Below are 20,108 nucleotides of genomic sequence, written 5' to 3' on the forward strand. Positions count from 1 at the left end.
CAAAATGTAAAACAATAGTTACCCACAAAAACAGGATCAAAATGTGGAGGTGAAAAGAAACTGCGCAAGATCGAAGCATGCTATCATATCTGTAAAACATGAGCCTGATGATGGAACTGCTGATTGCAGAAGCAAAATGAATTCTGAGGAGTATAGAAACATCAACTAAAGTTCAGGAAAAATGCCTCCAAACTAAAAACTTCAAAACTAAAAACTGGGAAATTCTTGTGAGAAAAAGTCAGTCACTTGATCTGAAACCTTAAGAAAAAAAGGGGGACTAGCAATAAATGCATGATATGGAGAAAATTGTGGACATGGCTGTAAATCATGAGCATCCCCTTCTAAATAATAAAACTGCTTGAAGCCCAAACTGGATAAAGAAACAGAGTTCATTTTTATTTTATTTTTTATTTACTGTACTTTAATGTACTTTTGTTAAGAAACTAGAAAGTACTAAAAACACACAAATTAAATCACTCTAGTGTTTCACTAACAGTGTTTTGGAATGACTGAAAGACAATAAGCATTCCTTTCCATTTTAAACATCTAACCAACCTTCATTTTCATGAACAGGATTTTTATTTATTTATTTATTTTGGAAAACACCTTAAAGACTACTGATATTATAAACTATTTCTTCTTAAAGAGTAACCTTGAGAGTTCAGAGTAACTGCATTATAAATGATGTGCTACAGTGGTGTGATTTGGTGTAAACTGTAAATCCACATTTTTAGTCCTCTACAATTTAGATTTTCAGATTTTTATCTCAAGATTTCAGACTTTTTATACACAACTGTGCTCTGGATGCTTAAATGTAAATGTGCAATTCCCCAAATGTTACAGATTTTTCTACATTTTGGAAACAAACTTTCCAAGACTATAAATATCTGAATTTTGTTGGATGTTATTTGTCATTTTTCACATTTTAGTAAAACAAAGTTTCTGAAGTTCTTTAAAAAGGATTTGTATATGAGTGAAAAGTTCATTTAGTGTTGTGTTGCTTTTTAAAGGAAAATTATATAGACATACTGATGACTAAAAATAATCAGAATGAGACGGTAATAGGAGCAAATGAAAACATTTATTAAAGTAAACTATATAAACACTATACAACTATAAGTTTATTTACAACAATATTATTTGCAGCTACTATTTATACTAATTACTATTAGCAGTTATCTATATAGACAAGGATAGAGGGATACATTGATAAGGGACGATAAGCTTCCACAAAATGTCCATCAACTTCTGGACACACTGTCTGAGGAAAGGTCTCAGTTTGCTGGCTAAGGCTGCTGGGTCTTGGTAGAACTCCGGGGGCTGAGTAAACAGCACTTCAGCGAGATCTGTAAGCTGATCCTATAGACAAATTACATCATCACTGTCACAATCCAACATAGTGTCACTGAGTTTAGGATACAATACTGAGAATTTGTGGATCACAGCATCAGAAGATATTAGACACTTACAATAAGCACTTTAAAGTAGGTCCTTGCTGCAGGCTTCCACACGTCTACCTCCCACATGCTGATGAGCGCAAACAGGCGCTCCAAGAATCCTCCCTTAAGCTTTAAGAAAGAAAGACGACAAGCTCCATTAATATCATGTCATATCAGGGTTAACAACATGGAAAAATAAAATGAGATGAAATAAACCATGTTCTGAAACTACATTCAAGCATGGCTTTTAAATCTCCTGATAAGACTCTTACTGTCTCAGGTATTGAGCTGTTTGTAAAATAGCCGAATAGAAGCAGCTCGAAAAAGATGTCCACGAAGTTGTAGTGGTAGACCTGCACAGAAGAGAAAAGTTACAAGAAGAAATTAGCTTTACATAATGGAGTCCTGTTTTCTATCACATCAAAATCTTTTAGATTTAAACATTTGTCATGTTACACAAGCATTTATAAGCTTACATAGGACCCGGAGAGCTCTGCTGCAATCGAGTCCTGATAAGAAGGAGTCTTCAGGAAACGAATCAGAGCCTCGTAGTCCAGCTGTACACGACCTGCATCCTGTTAAAGCAAACAAACAAAATAATCACTTTGGCTTCAGTTTTTTTAACGTGGAAACTCATTTTAAACCCTAAAATGAAGCAGTATGTAAGCCTCAGCATGTCCAGTACTTTACTAAAGATACACAGATGATGTATGACATGGGCCAAATGTCCAACTACTGCATATCCCAGAGCCCTCTTCATTATGTACATTTTATTTTAATATTTATCCTAAGAATGTCCTTTTTTTAGCAGGCTGTGATTGTTATAAAATTGGCTTTTGATGCTTGTTATTTTAATTATTATTCCTTAATTACTCATATTACTCAGGAATCTGAATATAAGACAGCACATAATATAAGCTAAAGCAGAGTGAACTTCCCCTGAGCAAAAACAGCAGCTAAACAAAGGTTTTACTCACAGCGAACGCCTCACGGAGAGCATGCAGCTTCAGGCCGATATCAGTTACCCCTCTCTCTGTAAGATGGTCCCTAAGAAACAAAAGATTTACATGCTTAGTGTATTAAACATACATTACACCTTTATACCATTAAACTGTGAAGAGAAGCGTACCAAGTAAAGGGCACCTCCATCTCCTCTTGGCTAAGGCTCTCCTCACTCTCCTGCAAGACACATTAGCAATAAATCATTAAAACTCACACAGTAAATGTTACAGCCTCCCATTCAGGGGAATAGCAGCATCTGTAGATACACATCAGGTCTGAAACACAGAATTACCTCAGAGTTGTCCTGTTCCTCTGAATCACTGTGGGGAGAGTCAACCTGCTCCTGCTCCCAGGTGGAGGTGTTCACCTGACCATCTTTAGCCACATGCAGGAACGTGCAGGACACCTTTTTAAAGGTTTGCTGTTAAATTAAAAAAATATATAAAAACACTGCAGACCCATATGTATACAAAATTCCAAGAGTTACTATCTACAATAAAGACTTCATGACATTGCAATAGATTTACCACATAATCCTCAAGTGGCTCCATGATGGTTTCCACGCGGTTACAGGAAAGGAGCTCTGTAACCTTCCCATATTCAGCCTTAAGAGAACAATTTGAAGTGAACACAATTAGTCACTGCAACTAACAAAAGTTTTGTGACGCCACAACAGATAATCCCTCACCTGTATGACAGTGAAATGGTCCTCGATGGTGGTCTGATGCAAATGACAATTAGCTGAAACTCAAGATCTACTTCTCAAAAGTGTTCATCTAATAATCATTAATATCAATTCTCTTCATCAGAGTAACAAAGATGGTGATTACCAGCTGGTCGAAGTAGCGCGTCTTGGTGGTTTTAAACCAGCAAATCCACTCTCAGGACCCCTTATCATCCCGAGGAAGTATCCCTTAACGTCCACTGCCTAGAAATAGAGAAACTAAACATTAGAACTTGTAAAGAAGGATGTGTGTGTGTTTGTATCTCAGCTGCAGCACTGTACAATACCCCAGACTGGGAGTTGGAGGAGTCTGCAGTGTTGTACTCAACATTACAGCAGGTGCTGTTCAGCTCACCAGTACTGAGGGGCTGTGAAAAGTAGAAGATGAGGATCATCAGTGTTTTTTATCATAGCAGTGTATCAACACATGAAAGTGTATCAACACTTTCAAACATTCTGTCACTTGGAAAATCCAGAGATCAGATTTAGTAAATAAATGACAGGTTTGGTTACCAGAACAACAGCTGAAGATGTGGAGTGAGTTTCTGTGGGTAGCTGCGGCAGGATTGGCTCAACAACCTTAAGACACACACACACACACTTAGACAAAAGCAGCCTACACGTTTCAAATGTAGTTAAAATATTTTACTGACACATACCTGGAGGACTGAGGGAGTATCTGACGATTCTCCCAGCAAATCCACAGCTTCTGCAATAAATTAGTTTCATGTAAGTTTAATTACAACTAATATTTTCTGTTAAATGTAAAACATTAAAATGGCCAAATTTATAAGGTAGTAGAGAGAGAGACCTTGTAAATTTTTCTTCTTTCTAATGCTTAAAAGTTAATAAACTTGTGAGTTAGTTAGCTAGTTAATTTGTGAAGAAACAGACTAATTGTAGCATTAGTAGCTTGTGTAAATTCACTGTACATGTGACTGATTAAACTCTCTAAATCCTCAAGTCCAGGCATCCTGATGAACTCCATCTCCCCATCAGGATCCACACGCTGCCGTCTACTCAGAGGGGCTTCTTGATTGCCATCCTCTTCGTCCCGCCTCCTCCTTATGCCCTGGCGTGGGACAGGAGTTATCATTGTGGCAGGAGCATAGTACATACCAGCCACAATGTTGTGGATGTCGATATTGAAATAAGGCTGGGGCAAAGGAACTGTTGAAGGCTGTGGACTCCCTGAAGGTGGTGGCCTCCTCAAAGGGGATGGGGTTTTATTTTAATAGCACTGTGTATGTTTTATACAGCAGGAAAGCCTCACTATCAAAACAAGAAGTATTTACACAAGTTATATTACTGTAATCTTCCTATAACACTGCATTAAAAACTCAGTATTTACATTTTAGCTGCATTTATAGGTGTTATACAGGGCTCTTCCAGTATCACGGCTTCACTGTTAGTCACACTGTGCACTTATTTCAATGCTTAAAAATATCTTCCCCCAAAAAATGCAGATTAAAATACATTTCTATTACAGTCTATTACTTTAGCACTTTCTTACTCCAGTGGTTCACATCCCCTTTGAGTCCAATTGTGTCTCCTCTCAAAAATTCGCCCTTTATCGTAAATTACACTACTCCTAACTATTTTATTCACGACAGCTAGAAACAAAACCTTGCTGAACAGAATTGAAACAAACAGCTTGATATTTTTGCCTAAGCTGCACTCTACATTGCCACACTAGCTCCATTTATTTGTACCGATTGGTTTTGTTCAGCTAGCTGCCTTTCCTCACAGCCCCTTTCTCTCTCCGCTTTAACAACTCGACAAACACGGACAATGAAAAATCCTTAAAATAATAAGTTACTTCATGTTATTGTAAGTATTTTAACTTATTCTATTCACTCCATCAAAAAAAAAACTATAAACACTGAAAAACAATTACTTAGCTACATGCTAACTAGCCGTCTAGCTAATCTTTGCTAATACTCCTCGGCTTGACTTAGTAAACTTTAACAAACGTTAAGTAAACATTGGGACTTTTATGAAAAGCTGATGTTAACATATCTGAAAACATCAACACTGTTTTCTTCTTCCCTGCTCGTTTCACTGGAGTCTGCCATTTTGTCCGCTAGCTTTAGCATACTGATCGGGTACGTAAAGCGATTAGCCGAATAAAGATTAGCCGAACAGAATTTCTCAAAACCATCTAATCATATAAAACGATATTCCTGATTGCGGTTTTTTGTAATAACGCGGTGTTTAAAAGACTTTATACTTAAGTGAAAAAGAGGAAACTCAGTAACTCACCGTTCCAGGGGTCGTACAGTCCGCTCCATCCGGGCTCGGGATCCACATCCGGGTGCTGAGGCTCGGCTCTTCCCCCGAAGTTCATCATCGCTGCGCTGTAGAGTCGGTGTAGGAGTCAAATCCAGTAGTGGAGTACAGAGAAATCCGAAACACGGGTGTAGCAAAAATGCCAAAAGATAATCCAAATCTTGCGACCTTCAGAACCAGTATAAACCAACACTAACTAGTATAAAACAGCACTAACTAGCATAAACCAATATAAACCAGCACTAACTAGTATAAAACAGCACTAACTAGTATAAACCAATATAAACCAGCACTAACTAGTATAAACCAGTATAAACCAGCACTAACTAGTATAAACCAGCACTAACTAGTAACACGAGTCAATAATGAATAAATAATAATAATAATCATAATAATAAGCTGAAATGTCCGGGAAGCCCAGGGAGTGAAGCATAGCTGAAGTTTAAGGCAGCATGTAGCTGTACAGTTAGAATTCAAGCTGTAGAACCAGTTTAAAGATGATACGACCTTAAAAAAAAAAAAAAAAAACTCCTGTTTACGGCATCTACCGAAAACCTCCGAGAAAAACCGAACTGTACGGAAACCAGGAAGTGAAGTCCGTAAAAAATGCATTTACAAATTATATATTTTACATTTTATAATTTGCTCCTGCTGAACACACTCAGTGTCCTCAAGGTAGGATGATCTTTATCCTTTAATGCCACACTGTTTCTACAATAAATCATGTTAAAGTGACAGTGTTACAGTCTAATGTTATGTAGCACACAAGACACCTCATCTTGCCGTGAATTAGCCTAATGCTAGTTACCGTGCTAGCGAACCTGGCTACTGGTTTAAACTACACAATAAAATCATTAAGCTCGGTTTAAGAATTTATTTTATTTCCACAATGAAATATTTACCCCATTAGAAGTCTATTCTTAACAACCCCTTCTCCTGGTTTTAATAAAATAAATCGTGCTTAGCTTTGTGATTCAGCAGCTAGCGCGCTAACGGACTTTAGCCGATTTTTAGCGATTTCAATGACAGTGTAATATTTGGACTAATCATATCTACCGAGAGAACTTGTATATTTGTTGTAATTATTTAACACTTTATTGGTTATATTAATGTGAATATGATATTTCTCCTAATAATAGTTCACCTGCTAGTGAACATGCTGCTGCTTTAAATTACACACTAAAATCCTGAACCGAGTTGATGAGCTCGGGTAACGAGAATTTAGTTTATTTCCATAATATAATATTTACCCATTTAAAAGGTGACTTTTCACACTCCTGAGTACTGGTTTTACACTAAATCATGACTAGACTAGTGATTTAGTCAGGTCTAAAGGACTTAGTTACAGATGTATGTTATCTACCTAGAGAACTTCGCTAATCATTTCATTTACACAGTTAGCATCATGCTAATTATCGTGCTAGCGAACTCGGCTACTGGTTTAAATGACACAATAAAATCCTTAAGCTTGGTCAAGAATTTATTTTATTTCCGCAATGAAATATTGGCCCTGTTAGTAGGTCACTTTTAACAACCCTGACTACTGGTTTTACACTAAATCATGATTAGCCTTGTGATCCGCTAGCTAGCGCGCTAGCGGACTTTAGCCGATTTTTACCGATTTAAATTACACTGTAATAGTTGGACTAATTATATCTACATGGCTATTTGTTGTAATTTGTACACATTTTATCGGTAAATATAATATAAATATAATGTTTAGCCTAATGTTAGTTAAGCTGCTAGTGAACATGCTGTTGTTTTACATTACACACTAAAATCCTGAACGAGTTGATGAGCTTGACCAACGAGAATTTCATTTATTTCCACAATATAATACTCATCCCCATTAAAAAGTCACTTTTAACAACCTTGACTACTGGTTTTATACTAAATCATACTTAGACTACTGATTAATCAGCTCTCGCTCTAAAGGGCATGGTTACAGATGTACACCGATCAGCCATAACATTATGACCACCGACAGGTGACGTGAATAAGACTGATGATCTCCTCATCATGGCACCTGTTAGTGTGTGGGATATATTAGACAGCAGGTGAACATTTTGTCCTCATAGTTGATGTGTTAAAAGCAGGAAAAATGGGAAAGTGTAAGGATTTGAGCGAGTTTGACAAATGGTGATGGCTCCAGGACTGGATCAGAGCATCTCCAAAACTGCAGCTCTTGTGGGATGTTCCCGGTCTGCAGTGGTCAGTATCTATCAAACGTGGTCCAAAGCAGGAACGGTGGTGAACCGGTGACAGGGTCATGGGCGGCCAAGGCTCACTGATGCACGTGGAGAGTGAAGGCTGGCCCATGTGGTCCGATCCACAAGATGAGCTACTGTTGCCCAAATTGCTGAAGAAGTTAATGCTGGTTCTGATAGAAAGGTGTCCGAATACACAGTAAATCACGGTTTGTTACTTATGGGACTGCATAGTCAGGGCGCCCATGTTGACCCCTGTGCACCACTGAAAGCACCAACAATGGGCACGTGAGCATCAGAACTGGACCACGAAGCAATGGAAGAAGGTGACCTGGTCTGATAAATCAAGTTTTCTTTAACATGGCGTGGATGGACGGGTGTGTGTGCACATGGCACCAGGATGCACTATGGGAAGAGGGCAAGCTGGCGGAGGCAGTGTCATGCTTTGGGCAATGTTTTGCTGGGAAACCTTTTGGTCCTGCCATCCATATGGATGTTGCTTTGACATGAACCACCTACCTAAGCATTGTTGCAGGCCATCTACACCCTTTGATGGTAACGGTATTTCCTGATGTCTGTGGCCTCTTTCAGCAGGATGATCCACCGTGCCCCAAAGCAAAAATGGATCAGGAATGGTTTGATGACCACAACAATGAGAATGAGGTGTTGACTTGGCTTCCAAATTCCCCAGATCTCATTCCAGTCGAGCATCTGTGGGATGTGCTGGACAAACAAGTCCAATCCATGGAGGCCCCACCTCGCAACTTCCAGGACTTAAAGGATCTGCTGCTAACATCTTGGTGCCAGATACCACAGCACACCTTCAGGGATCTAGTGGAGTCCATGCCTTGATAGTCAGGGCTGTTTTGTCAGCAAAAAGGGGTCCAACAGCATATTAGGCAGGTGGTCATAATGTTATGGCTGAGCAGTGTATGGTATCTACCTAGAGAACTTCACTAATCGTTTCATTTCCACAATATCATAGTGAGTATAAAGGTTTTAATAATTATACAGTATAATATTTTTTATAGATTTGGGTGGTGGACAGGGGCAGGAGGTTTTAGAGAGTTTAATCAGGTCACATGTACAGTGAATTTACACAATCTGACTGCTACAATTTTTCTGTTTCTTCACAAGTTAACTAATTATCAAACTCACTGCTTTATTAACTTTTATGCATTAATAGGAAAGTTTGATATTGTGTAATTGAAGAGTCATAATTCTGAGTCACAGAAAAATAATCTATTGCAGAGCCTGTGGATGTGCTGGAGGAATCAGCAGATACTCCCTCTGTCCTCCAGGTATGTGTCAGTTAAATAGTAATATTTTAACTTCATTTAAAACCTACAGGCCACTTTTTTCTAAGTATGTGTGTGTGTGTGTGTGTGTTTGTGTGTGTGTGTTTGTGTGTGTTTGTGTGTTTGTGTGTGTTTGTGTGTGTTTGTGTGTGTGTTAAGGTCATTGAGCCAATCCTGCAGCTGCTGCCCACCGAACCACACGAAGAACCTTCAGCTGTCATTCTGGTAAGAAAATCCTTCATTTATTTCCTAAAGCCAATCAATGGATTTTACAAGGTTGTTTTTACTGTAAAGAATGTTAGTATAAATCTGATATGATAAGAAGCACTTATGATCTTCATGCTCTACATTTCACAGCCGCTCGATGCTGATGAGCCGGACAGTGCCTGCCGTGATGTTCAGTGTGTGTCTGTAGTCTCCTCCCTCTCCCAGGTATTCTACACTGCTGTAACTGAGATACAAACACACAAACATCCTTCTTTACAAGATCTAATGTTAAGTTTTGTTTCTCTATTTCTGGCCAGTGGACATAAGCAGAGACATCATTGGAATGATGAGGGGTCCAGAGAGTCGGCTCTGCTGGTTTGAAAGCGCAGAGACACACTGCTTGACTCGCGAGGTAATCACAGTCTTTATTACTCTGATGAAGAGAATGGACATTTTTCAACTGACATGATTTTTAGAAGAGCACTTTTGTGAAATGTGGTTGTAGATCTTGAGTTTCATCTAATTGTCTTTTACAGGGATTCCCTTATTATACCAGTGATAAGGAGAGTTTCACTGGCATTCAGGTAAGGGATTATTCATTGTGGCATCACAAAATGTTATGAACTGCAGTGACTAATTGTGTTTGTGTGTTTTAAGTTTGTTGAGCCGAACATCCAGCTGCTGCCCACAGAACAACCTCAAGACCCTTCACCTGTTTTTCTGTTTTTTTCTAAGTGACAGAATATTAGTATGAAACTGCTGTGATCAGAAGCACTCATGATCTTCCTGCTCTACTTTTCACAGTCGCTCGATGCTGGTGAGCTGATCAGCGCTTGGTGTAATATTCAGTTCCTCTCTGCACAGGCCTCCATCTCCCAGTTGAAGGTATTCTACAGTGCAGCAGCTGAGATACAAACACACAAACACCTGTCTTTACAAGTTGTAATGTTTAGTTTTGTTTCTCTATTTTCAGTCAGTGGAAATGAAAACATACTTTCTGGGGATGATAAGGGGCCCACAGAGCCGTCTTTGTTGGTTTAAATCCACCAAGACGAGCAGCTTGAATCACATGGTAATCACAGACTTAATTACTCTGAGGAAGAGAATTGACCTTGATGATTATTAGACGCTCACGTTTGTGAAATAGATCTTGAGTTTCAGCTTTTTGTCATTTGCAGGGATTCCCTTATGAGTCCTCCATAGAGGACTGTTTCACTGGCATACAGGTAAGGGATTATTCGTTGTGGCATCACAAAACTTTTGTTAATTGCAGTGACTAATTGTGTTCACTTTAATTTGTTCTCTTAAGGCTGAATCTGGGAGGGTTACAGAGTTCATCTCCTGTAACCGAATGGAGACATCATTCGTCGTGCCACATTATTTTGTGGTAAATTTATTGCACTGTCATGAAGTGTATCTTGTAGTTAGTAACTTTTAGAATTTTGTCAGTTGTGCTTTTATTTGTCTTCAGTGTGGATATTTTTTTTATTCAACAGCAAACCATTACAACGGTAACCTGCACTTTGCTGTATGTGGCTGAAGATGGACAGATGTTCACCTCCACTTGGGACTATGATCACAACGACTGTGAGGTAATTCAGACTTTCAGACCTGATGTGTATCTACATATGCTGCTATTCCCCTGATTCGGATACTGTAAAATTATTTGGCTTGCAGGAGAGTGAGGAGCGCCTTAACCCAGAGGAGTTGGAGGTGCCCTTTATTTGGTACGATCCTCTTCACTCTTTAATGATGTAACAGTGTATTGTATGTTTAATATACACTAAACATTTACATCTCTTGTTTCTTAGCTGCCATCTTTCAGACAGAGGGGTGACTGAAATCGGCCTGAAGGTGCCCGCGCTTCGTGAGGCGTTTGCTGTGAGTAAAACCTTTATTCAGCTGCTGTTACTGCGCAGGTAAAGTCCACTCTGCTTTAACTTTTATATTGTGTGCTGTCTTATATTCAGACTCTGCTTGCCAGCATCCACAACCAGAACTTCTTGTTCATGGCTGGAAAGAAGATGGTCATGCGACTGGCAGCAGCTAACAACCAGGTGACTTCAGAATGATGAAAGACTGTATCATTTTTGTGATGGAAATAATTTCAGTTTCTCAGCCATAGCCAAAGTGAGTTACAGAGATTTTTTCGTTTGCTTTAACAGGATGCAGTTGGTGTGCAGTTGGCCTACGAGGCCCTGATTCGATTCCTGAGGACGCCTTCCAATCAGGAATCGATTAAAGCAGAGCTCAGCTCCTGTGTAAGCTAATAAACGCCTGTGTGAAATGACAGATGTTTAAAGATAACAGATTTTGCTAATATAGAAAACAGGACTCCAATATGGAAAGCTAATTTATTTTTGTATCTTTTCTACTCTGTGCAGGACCACCACTACAACTTCCTGGATGTTTTTTTGAGCTGATTTTCTTCAGCTACTTTATAAATGGCTCAAAACCTCAGCCAGTAAGTGTCTTATCAGGAGATTTCTAAGCAATGTTTGAGTTTCAGAACATGGTCTATTTGATCTGGTTTTCTTTTTCCATATTTTTTAAACCTGATAAGACATGGCATTAATGAAGCTTGTCTTTCTTTCCAAAAGTTTAAAGGAGGTTTCTTGGAGCGCCTGCTTGCGCTCTTCAGCATGTGGGACGTGGACGTGTGGGAGCCTGCAGCAGAGCTGTACTTCACAGTGCTTATTGTAAGTGTTGAATATCTTCTGATGCCACGATCCACAAATTCTCAGGATTGTATCTTAAACTCAGTGACACTATGTTGGATGTGTGTGGAATTTGTCAATAGGATTACCTTACAGAGCTTGCTGAAGTACTCTTCACTCAGCCTCTGGAGCTCTACAGTGACCCAGCAGCCTTAGCCACCACAGTTCAGCGACTCCTCAAGCTGCACGTCCAGCTGATGATGGACATTTTGGAGGAGCTCTGAGCAATGTCTTTCCCCTTACCCACTTCATCTTTTCTTCCTCTGTTTCATTTCATCTTCTTTTCTCTCACTTCTTTTTCCTACATTGCTCAGGCTCCACACGTAAGTATGAAATCATTTTATTTCTATTTTTGATCAACTTAATATTTAAAAAATCTCTTTTCTTTCCTACAGGTTTGTACAGTGAACCCCAGGACCTGAAGAAGGGCTTAACCTTAGCATTTAAGATCCCTCATCCCTTAATAATCATCCCTTATTAATCTATCCCTCTGTTCCTATCCCACTCCCCCTATTCCCATCAATAGCCTATAGATTGTAAATACATGTATAGAATTGTTTAGAAATAAACTTATTTGTATACTTCTTATAGACTTTGCTTAAATAAATGTTTATATTTGTTCCTATTGCGGTCTCATTCTGATTATTTTTAGCCATCAGTATATGTATAAAAGTTTCCTTTAAACGCAACACAAACTGAATTTTTCACTCATATACAGATCATTTTTACAGAATTTCACAACCTTTAAATGGTTTACTAAAATGTGAAAAATAACAAATATATTATATATTTGTTATTATATTATATTCAGTGTTGGGGAAAGTTACTTTTAAAAGTAATGCGTTACAATATTGTGTTACTCCCTAAAAAAGTACCAAATTGCATTACTTAGTTATTTTTTATAAAAAGTAATGCGTTACGTTACTTTTGCGATACTTTTTCTTAAATTTGACCAGTAGACTCGTTCTCTTTTCATTTTATACACATAGAAACCTATATGTGTTACATTACAAAGTAAACTCACAGTCCAAGTTAATAAAGACATTAAAGAGTGCAATATAGTCTTCCTAAAGTCATTCTAAAATTAGATCAATCTGCAAATGTTTTCTTCAGGTCTGCCTCCATTTCTATATATGCCTTGTCCAAAAAGCTTGTAAAGGTTTTGCGATCGGAGAGCACGGCCCCTGTCCATTTCCCTGATTTTGCTGATGATATTACAAAATGTCGGCGCCTCCACAGTGAAGAGTGGCTGCATCTCCTCAACAATAAATGCAGCAACCAATTTATTGAGTTCAGTCAAACTAATTGTTTTACCTGGTGGTGAACTGAAATCTAGCTTTTGTTGTTCAGCAGTAGGCGGGGTATATTAATACTGACATACATGGTTTGTTTATGTAAACTAATGTTAAATAATATCATTTAAGGGGACCATAATGTAAAGCATTATTGACTGAGACATTTCCCATATGAGTAACATAGTTATTCTACCATAATTTAAATCATATCTAAGGCTGGGTTTGATTAGGAGTGGGATTATTAGATAGATGAATTCAGACCCTCGCTGTGAAACATCACCCCCTGGACACAGGTGGACACAGCGTCCCTCATTTATTCCAAGTGTAGGGTGGCTTGAGTTCAGACACCATTAGTCAGGTGTGAGCATTAATCATACTGCAGAATTCCTCTTCACTAAACAGCTTACGAGACAGATACCCCCTGCTGAAGAAATCTGTTTGCTTCACTTTTGTTCAGTCACACAGGACAGCTGTTCTAACTGTTAGATAAGCTTTATTAACTCCACTGATCAAAATGTTTGCTTCCAGTTCCCTTTTAGTCCTACTGCCAACACCATTTTTCCATTTTCAGACAGATCACATTTATCTATGACAAGAAGCAAGATATGCCACAAATGATCTAAAACCACACCATCAGACTGAGCTTTGTCCAGCAACTTCCATGTACATTAGTGTCTTAAAAATCAATTTCAGCCACAGCAGTATGTCAGAGCTTGAGATGCATTTCCTCAAAACACCTGGAATCAGTTATAAATGTTGCCTGCACAGACAAAACAAGGACATTTTAAGACACATTGAGGCCATTTCTGTCATAAATGAACACACTTAAATTAATACACTAGCCTTCAAAATAAGGAATGTACAAAACAGAAAAGAAATATATAAAAGCTGGACACTTTATAGCCTTGTTAAGGTCATAATAAAATATATAGTGGGGTCCAAATGTCTGAGACCACTAGTAAAAATGCTTCTTTTTGGCCTTTTTTTCTAATTTAATACATCAATTTGTTTTACAGATTATATTATTTGACAACAACTTTCTTTCTTTCTGCAAATCTTTGAAATTTATGCAAGATGCCTTTCTGAGCTTCTAGCATTTAGCATGTTGCCTTTTTTGCTTTAAATGAGTGTGTGCATTTGAGCTGCATGGACACCACAAGTTTATGTAAAACCTTACAAGCCATTTTAGATCAAATGCATCAGTGTGTCACTTGAACACATGCTTCAGTAAAAAAAGATCAGACATGAGGAAAAAAGATTGCCTTGTTGGCAATCACAGACGTCAGACATTTCTTGTAGTTGGCCACCAGGTTTGCACACATCTCAAGGAATTTGGGCCCACTCCTCTTTGCATCCACGACCCATTTTTAATGCCCTGGCTGAGGGAAGGAGGTTCTTACTCAAGATTTGACGGTACGTGGCTCCGTCCATCGTCCCTTTGATGCGGTGCGGTTGTCCTGTCCCCTTACCAGAAAAACACCCCCAAAGCATAATGTTTCCACCTCCATGTTTGACGGTGGGGATGGTCTTCTTGGAGTCATAGGCAGCATTCCTCCTCCTCCAAACACGACGAGTTGAGTTGATGCCAAAGAGCTGGATTTTGGTCTCATTTGACCACATGACCTCTGAATCATTCAGATGTTCACTGGCAAACTTCAGATGAGCCTGTACATGTGCTTTCTTTAGCAGGGGGACCTTGCGGGCGCTACTGGATTTCAGTCTTTCACGGCATAATGTGTTACCAATTGTCTTCTTGGTGACTATGGTCCCAGCTGCCTTGAGATCATTGACAAAATCCTCCAGTGTAATTCTGGGCTGATTCCTCGCTGTTCTCAGGATCATTGAAAAACTCCATGAGGTGAGATGTTGCATGGAGCCCCAGAGGAAGATTGACAGTCCTTTTGTGTTTCTTCCATTTGGGAATAATCGCACCAACTGTTGTCACCTTCTCACCAAGCTGCTTGGCGATGGTCTTGTAGCTCATTCCAGCCTTGTGTAGGTCTACAATCTTGTCCCTGACATCCATGGACAGCTCTTTGGTCTTGACCATGATGGAGAGTTTGGAATCTGATTGATTGCTTCCTTCTGTGGACAGGTGTCTTTCATACACTTAACAAGCTGAGATTAAGAGCACTCCCCGAGAGTGCTCCTACTGTAATCTCAGCTCCTTACCTGTATAAGACACCTGGGAGCCAGAAATCTGACTGATAGGGGATCAAATACTTGTTTCACTCATTAAAATGCAAATCAATGTAGAACTTTTCTGAAATGCATTTTTCTGGATTTTTTTCTTGTTATTCTGCCTCTCACTGTTCAAATACACCTACCATTAAAATTACAGACTGATCATTTCTTTGTCAGTGGGGAAACGTACAAAATCAGCAGGGGATCAAATAATTTTCCCCTCACTGTATATTTTAGTTACTTTATGTCTTGTGCAGGTGAAACGTTCAGTTCCCTCAGTTTCCAATACAGGGTTGGGGTAAGCACTATTTCTAACAGTCATGGACACCTGTCTCAATGCTTTCAAAGTACACCCAAGTTGTATAGTCTGAAGATACAGTATATACATAGTATTCTATGCATAAAAGGCTAACATCAATAACAGAAGCACCATGCTTTAAGAAAGACACTTTTCCTTCTTCTACAAAATACACACTGGCGTAGACGAACTTGTAATTGGCATCCACAACAGCCATCATTATTACAGAGAAGCTGGACTTGTAATTATGGTAAAGACTGCCACCTTTAACTGGAGGCTGTGTACGGATGTGTTTACCATCAAGCGCAATAAGCAATGTGGGAATTGCCATTTAGATTGAAAATCATGCGCTATTTTACGCCATTCTGCCTCTGTTGTGGGTCTAGCAAAAGAACAGAAGAACAGATTTGAACATTATTTCTTTGTCACAGAGCATAAAAATAAAACATTTCTGAAGCATTGCAAATATGGATTCATTACTTAAGGCTTCATTGACTATTACAGAATAAACATTAAAATACAAAAAGCAGTGACCTTGAAAATACAAATACTCTGGGACGTTATAGCTATATTGATCATCACAGCATACTACTGTTTTTTGTACATTACTGGTAATCAGTGGTGGAAGATGCATTCAGATCATTTATAAACTATACATATGTATACTTTTATTAAAATTACTTTTAGTTATGAGTTATACATGACTGAAAACCCAGATAGTCATTTTATTGGTGACTGTTTTGTACATAAAATAATCATAATGTAAAGAACATTCTGTAAAATCATCAACTTGATATCTGGAATATTGAGTAAGGCCATGTTGAAGATTGAAATCATTACAAAATGATTGGAACAAAAAATTTGATGGTCCTAACCTCATAGTAAAATTGACACTGTAGGCTGGAATTCACAGACCATCACAAATAACTGATGCATTTTACTGAAACAGACGTTCATTTTTAAGCTAATTTTACTAAAAGTTATTTTTTACCAATGTACAAAATGTGTCCTTTAAGTACAGCATTTGAGTAAATGTTGTGAATCAGTGAGTACCTACAGGAGCAGCACAGGTCTCCATGACTGTTAGAAATGGTGCTTACCCCAACCCTGTATTGGAAACTGAGGGAACTGAACGTTTCGCCTGCACAAGAAATAAAGTAACTATAAAATATAGCAATACACACTTAAAAGTAATACTTGTTGAATCAAATATTGTTCTGCCAGACCCACCTGTTGCCAAAAACCGCATGGTCACAGCTAGACGCTCTTTTGGGGATATTGCCCGTCTCATTTGTGTGTGCTGCTTGGTTATGAGAGGTCCAACCATCCCCAGCAAGATATCAAACTCCTCTGCTGTCATCTGCAGAAGCTTCCTGAATCCAGTATTATCGTACATCTATTTGTATGGTGAGCACAATATTATAGTTTATAGGTTTTTACCAGAAAAAATGGGCAAGCCTACAGTATGGACAAGGACCAAATTGTGATGGCTATATGACTGGATCAGAGCATCTCCAAAACTGCAGCTCTTGTGGCGTGTTCCTGGTCTGCAGTAGTCAGTATCTATCAAAAGTGGTCCAATGAAGGAACAGTAGGTTATGGTGGCAAGTGAGGGCAAGACTAGTGAGAAAACCTGAACACAATCAAAGGGGGCTGAACACAAATACAGATAACCAGATCACAGTTCTGGAGAAATGTTTACTTATCTTTAATTAGATAATAATGCAAGTCAAATAATCCACAAAACAAATCCAACAAGTCAGCTCAAAAGACTTGACAGTAGTTCCAAAGAATAAATCCCCAAAATCCACAAGGTTAATCCAAAAGCATACAAAAGGTTCACAGGAGTCTAATCAAAAAACAAAGTCAATACTTCCAAAAAGTCATTCTAATTAGTCCACAAAATAAATCCATAAGGCATTCAAAAGAGCACTTGTCAATCAATCAAAACAAAGAACTATACCAGATGCACAAAGTCTTTTAAGGACAAGGCCATAAACCAGAGCACACGGCTGACCTAGACTTAATCAAGGTACAGGAAACACTAAGCAAAGTATTTGTGGAGGAAAAGGGTGACTTAAATACACAAACCTAAACAAAGCACAGGAGACACCTATTAGACATAATGACAGAGACTGGACACCAACAAAAAGGCAGTGGGGGCCTCTAGTGGCCAGAAAACAGTCCACAACCCTGACAGGAAACCAGTAGATATCAGTTTATATCTTGCTCTGTTCATGTTTCAATTAGTTGCATATCTTACCTGTATATTTCAGTCTAGTTGTGTTGATATTTAACATGATCAGAAAATGACAGATGATTTTCAAAGTCTTTTCCTGTTTCATCATAAAATGGACATAATAAAGCGTCCAAAAGTCAGAATGGACAAACCCATGTGTATAAATCACACCAAAATATGGATTTGAATTAAAACACTTAAGAGAAACATTATTTCAGACTTTTGGATAACAGCTTGATAGACTTTTATTTGATAATTATGTGCAGTATTGAGATTAAAATTTATACTTGATTTGGATTGGTCAGAAGGTGTTCAGCATGGACCTGATAGCAGTTCAGGTTTCAAATCAAATCTCTCTTTTTTAAGAATGTCCTCTTTCTGATTATATATATACAGTTATACAAACCAAAAAATAGTCTATGTCAAATATGTACAGAAGAAACTGAGTTTGAGTTTAGAGACTAACTAACTAACTAACTAACTAACTAACTAACTAAATATAATCACAATCGTTTACATCAGCAAACAAAACATTAATATAAATTATGTATACACAGTGCACATACTTGATCAAGCCACAATTATAAGGACATCCTAATGATTAGACTGACCAACTATAGAAGAAGAATTCACATAATCAGAAATAAATAAAAATTAATGGCCCCAAGTTTCAGAAAATATGCCAGTATTGCCCTTTATTGTGTACCTAATTTTATCCAAATGAATGAAGCTCATAACATCTTACTGCCAGTCATCAAAAGATGGAGGGAGAATTTGTTTCCATAGCAGAAGAATATGCCATCTAGCTAATAATGTTACCGTTAAACGTGACTTTATTGGATTACCCACAGAACTGGCGAGGAGTTCACCAAATCGCTCAGTTAATAACGGCCGGGAACGCTTCCTCAACGGAATCCGAAAACGATCACCGATTGCAGCCAGCAGCATGTTGGTGTTGTGTTCATTTCGATTCACTGCGCAAAACGTTACATAACCAAAGCCACAGTACCATTGAACTCTTCAACTTAAATCGTTCTTAAGCTTCTTGATGAACTGAGGAGAACTCTCTTTTGGCTCATTTTCTCTCTCGGTGTCTGTGAGTGTCAGTCCCAGTGTCAATAGAACTAATCATGTAGTGTATCCGGGTTGCAGGATTTTTTAATTTATTTGTTTGTTTTTTTTTATTTAAAAAGCACAGAAGGTATCATTTGGGTATGAATCTGTTCGTCTCTCGATATAGTGTCAAAAAAGACTACAACTATTCCAATCATGTCTAAATCAAAAGCCACTGCACCAGGCCAGAGGGGCGCCAGAACCCATATCACAACATGTAGCAGCTCCTTTTTCCTGCTAGCCCAGGTGTGTGGGGTGCCGCGATCGTATAGTGGTTAGTACTCTGTGTTGTGGCCGCAGAAACCCTGGTTCGAAGCCGGGTCACGGCATTGGCTTTTCCACATCACCGTTGAATGCTAGGTATAGCTTTTGGCCATTTGTCACTTGAAAAGCATAAGCAGGTAGTACCCCGCTCCCCTTAAGATTCTAGGTTCGACTCCTGGCTGGCTCGGCTGCCTTTTAAGAGCCCAGAGGTGTGCCACAGACTCCAGCTGCCGAATTGCTGGCAGAGTAACACCTCCCACAATCCCTGAAATGCGGAGAGTCCTGTACTAGGAGGTATGCTGGCTTTCTGCACCAGGAACACCAGCCCACGCTCTGTCTAGTGGCTGATCTTCCGCTGGAGTGACAGCTCGAGTAGCTGAATGCTCGGTCAGCGCTGGCCGATTTTGTGCTCTGCAATGCAAGGTTCCCATGCAAAGCTCTGGATGATACCGCGCTGGAGCTCAAACTGCTTGGTGGTCGAGTAAAACGCCGATCTCAACTCTCCCAGGGAGCCCTCCCATATGGTCTAGCGGTCAGGATTCCTGGTTTTCACCCAGGCGGCCCGGGTTCGACTCCCGGTATGGGAACGTGACTTTATTGGATTGTCCGCAGAACTGGCGAGGAGTTCACCAAATTGCTCAGTTAATAACAGCCGGGAACCTGGTGGTGAACTGAAATCTAGCTTTTGTTGTTCAGCAGTAGTTGTTATCATGTGGGTGTGTGTGAAAGTTAGAGAGAGACCTTTGCACACTAACCTTGATGTGTCTGAGAAAATCAAAATATGTACCTCAGCCCTCACAACTACATGGAGTACACAAAAACAAAGTAAGTG

At 38.9% G+C, this 20,108-nt stretch overlaps 1 non-coding gene across 1 annotated transcript; it reads left to right on the top strand.

The window, feature by feature from the left end:
* The first annotated feature begins 19,791 nt into the window (after positions 1 to 19,791).
* trnae-uuc (transfer RNA glutamic acid (anticodon UUC)) lies at positions 19,792 to 19,863 on the top strand. Its single transcript has one exon. It is a non-coding gene; the product is annotated as a tRNA-Glu (tRNA).
* The last annotated feature ends 245 nt before the right edge of the window (positions 19,864 to 20,108 follow it).

Source organism: Hemibagrus wyckioides, unplaced genomic scaffold (assembly GCF_019097595.1).
Source record: "Hemibagrus wyckioides isolate EC202008001 unplaced genomic scaffold, SWU_Hwy_1.0 Contig20, whole genome shotgun sequence".
NCBI classification, from domain to species: Eukaryota; Metazoa; Chordata; class Actinopteri; order Siluriformes; family Bagridae; genus Hemibagrus; species Hemibagrus wyckioides.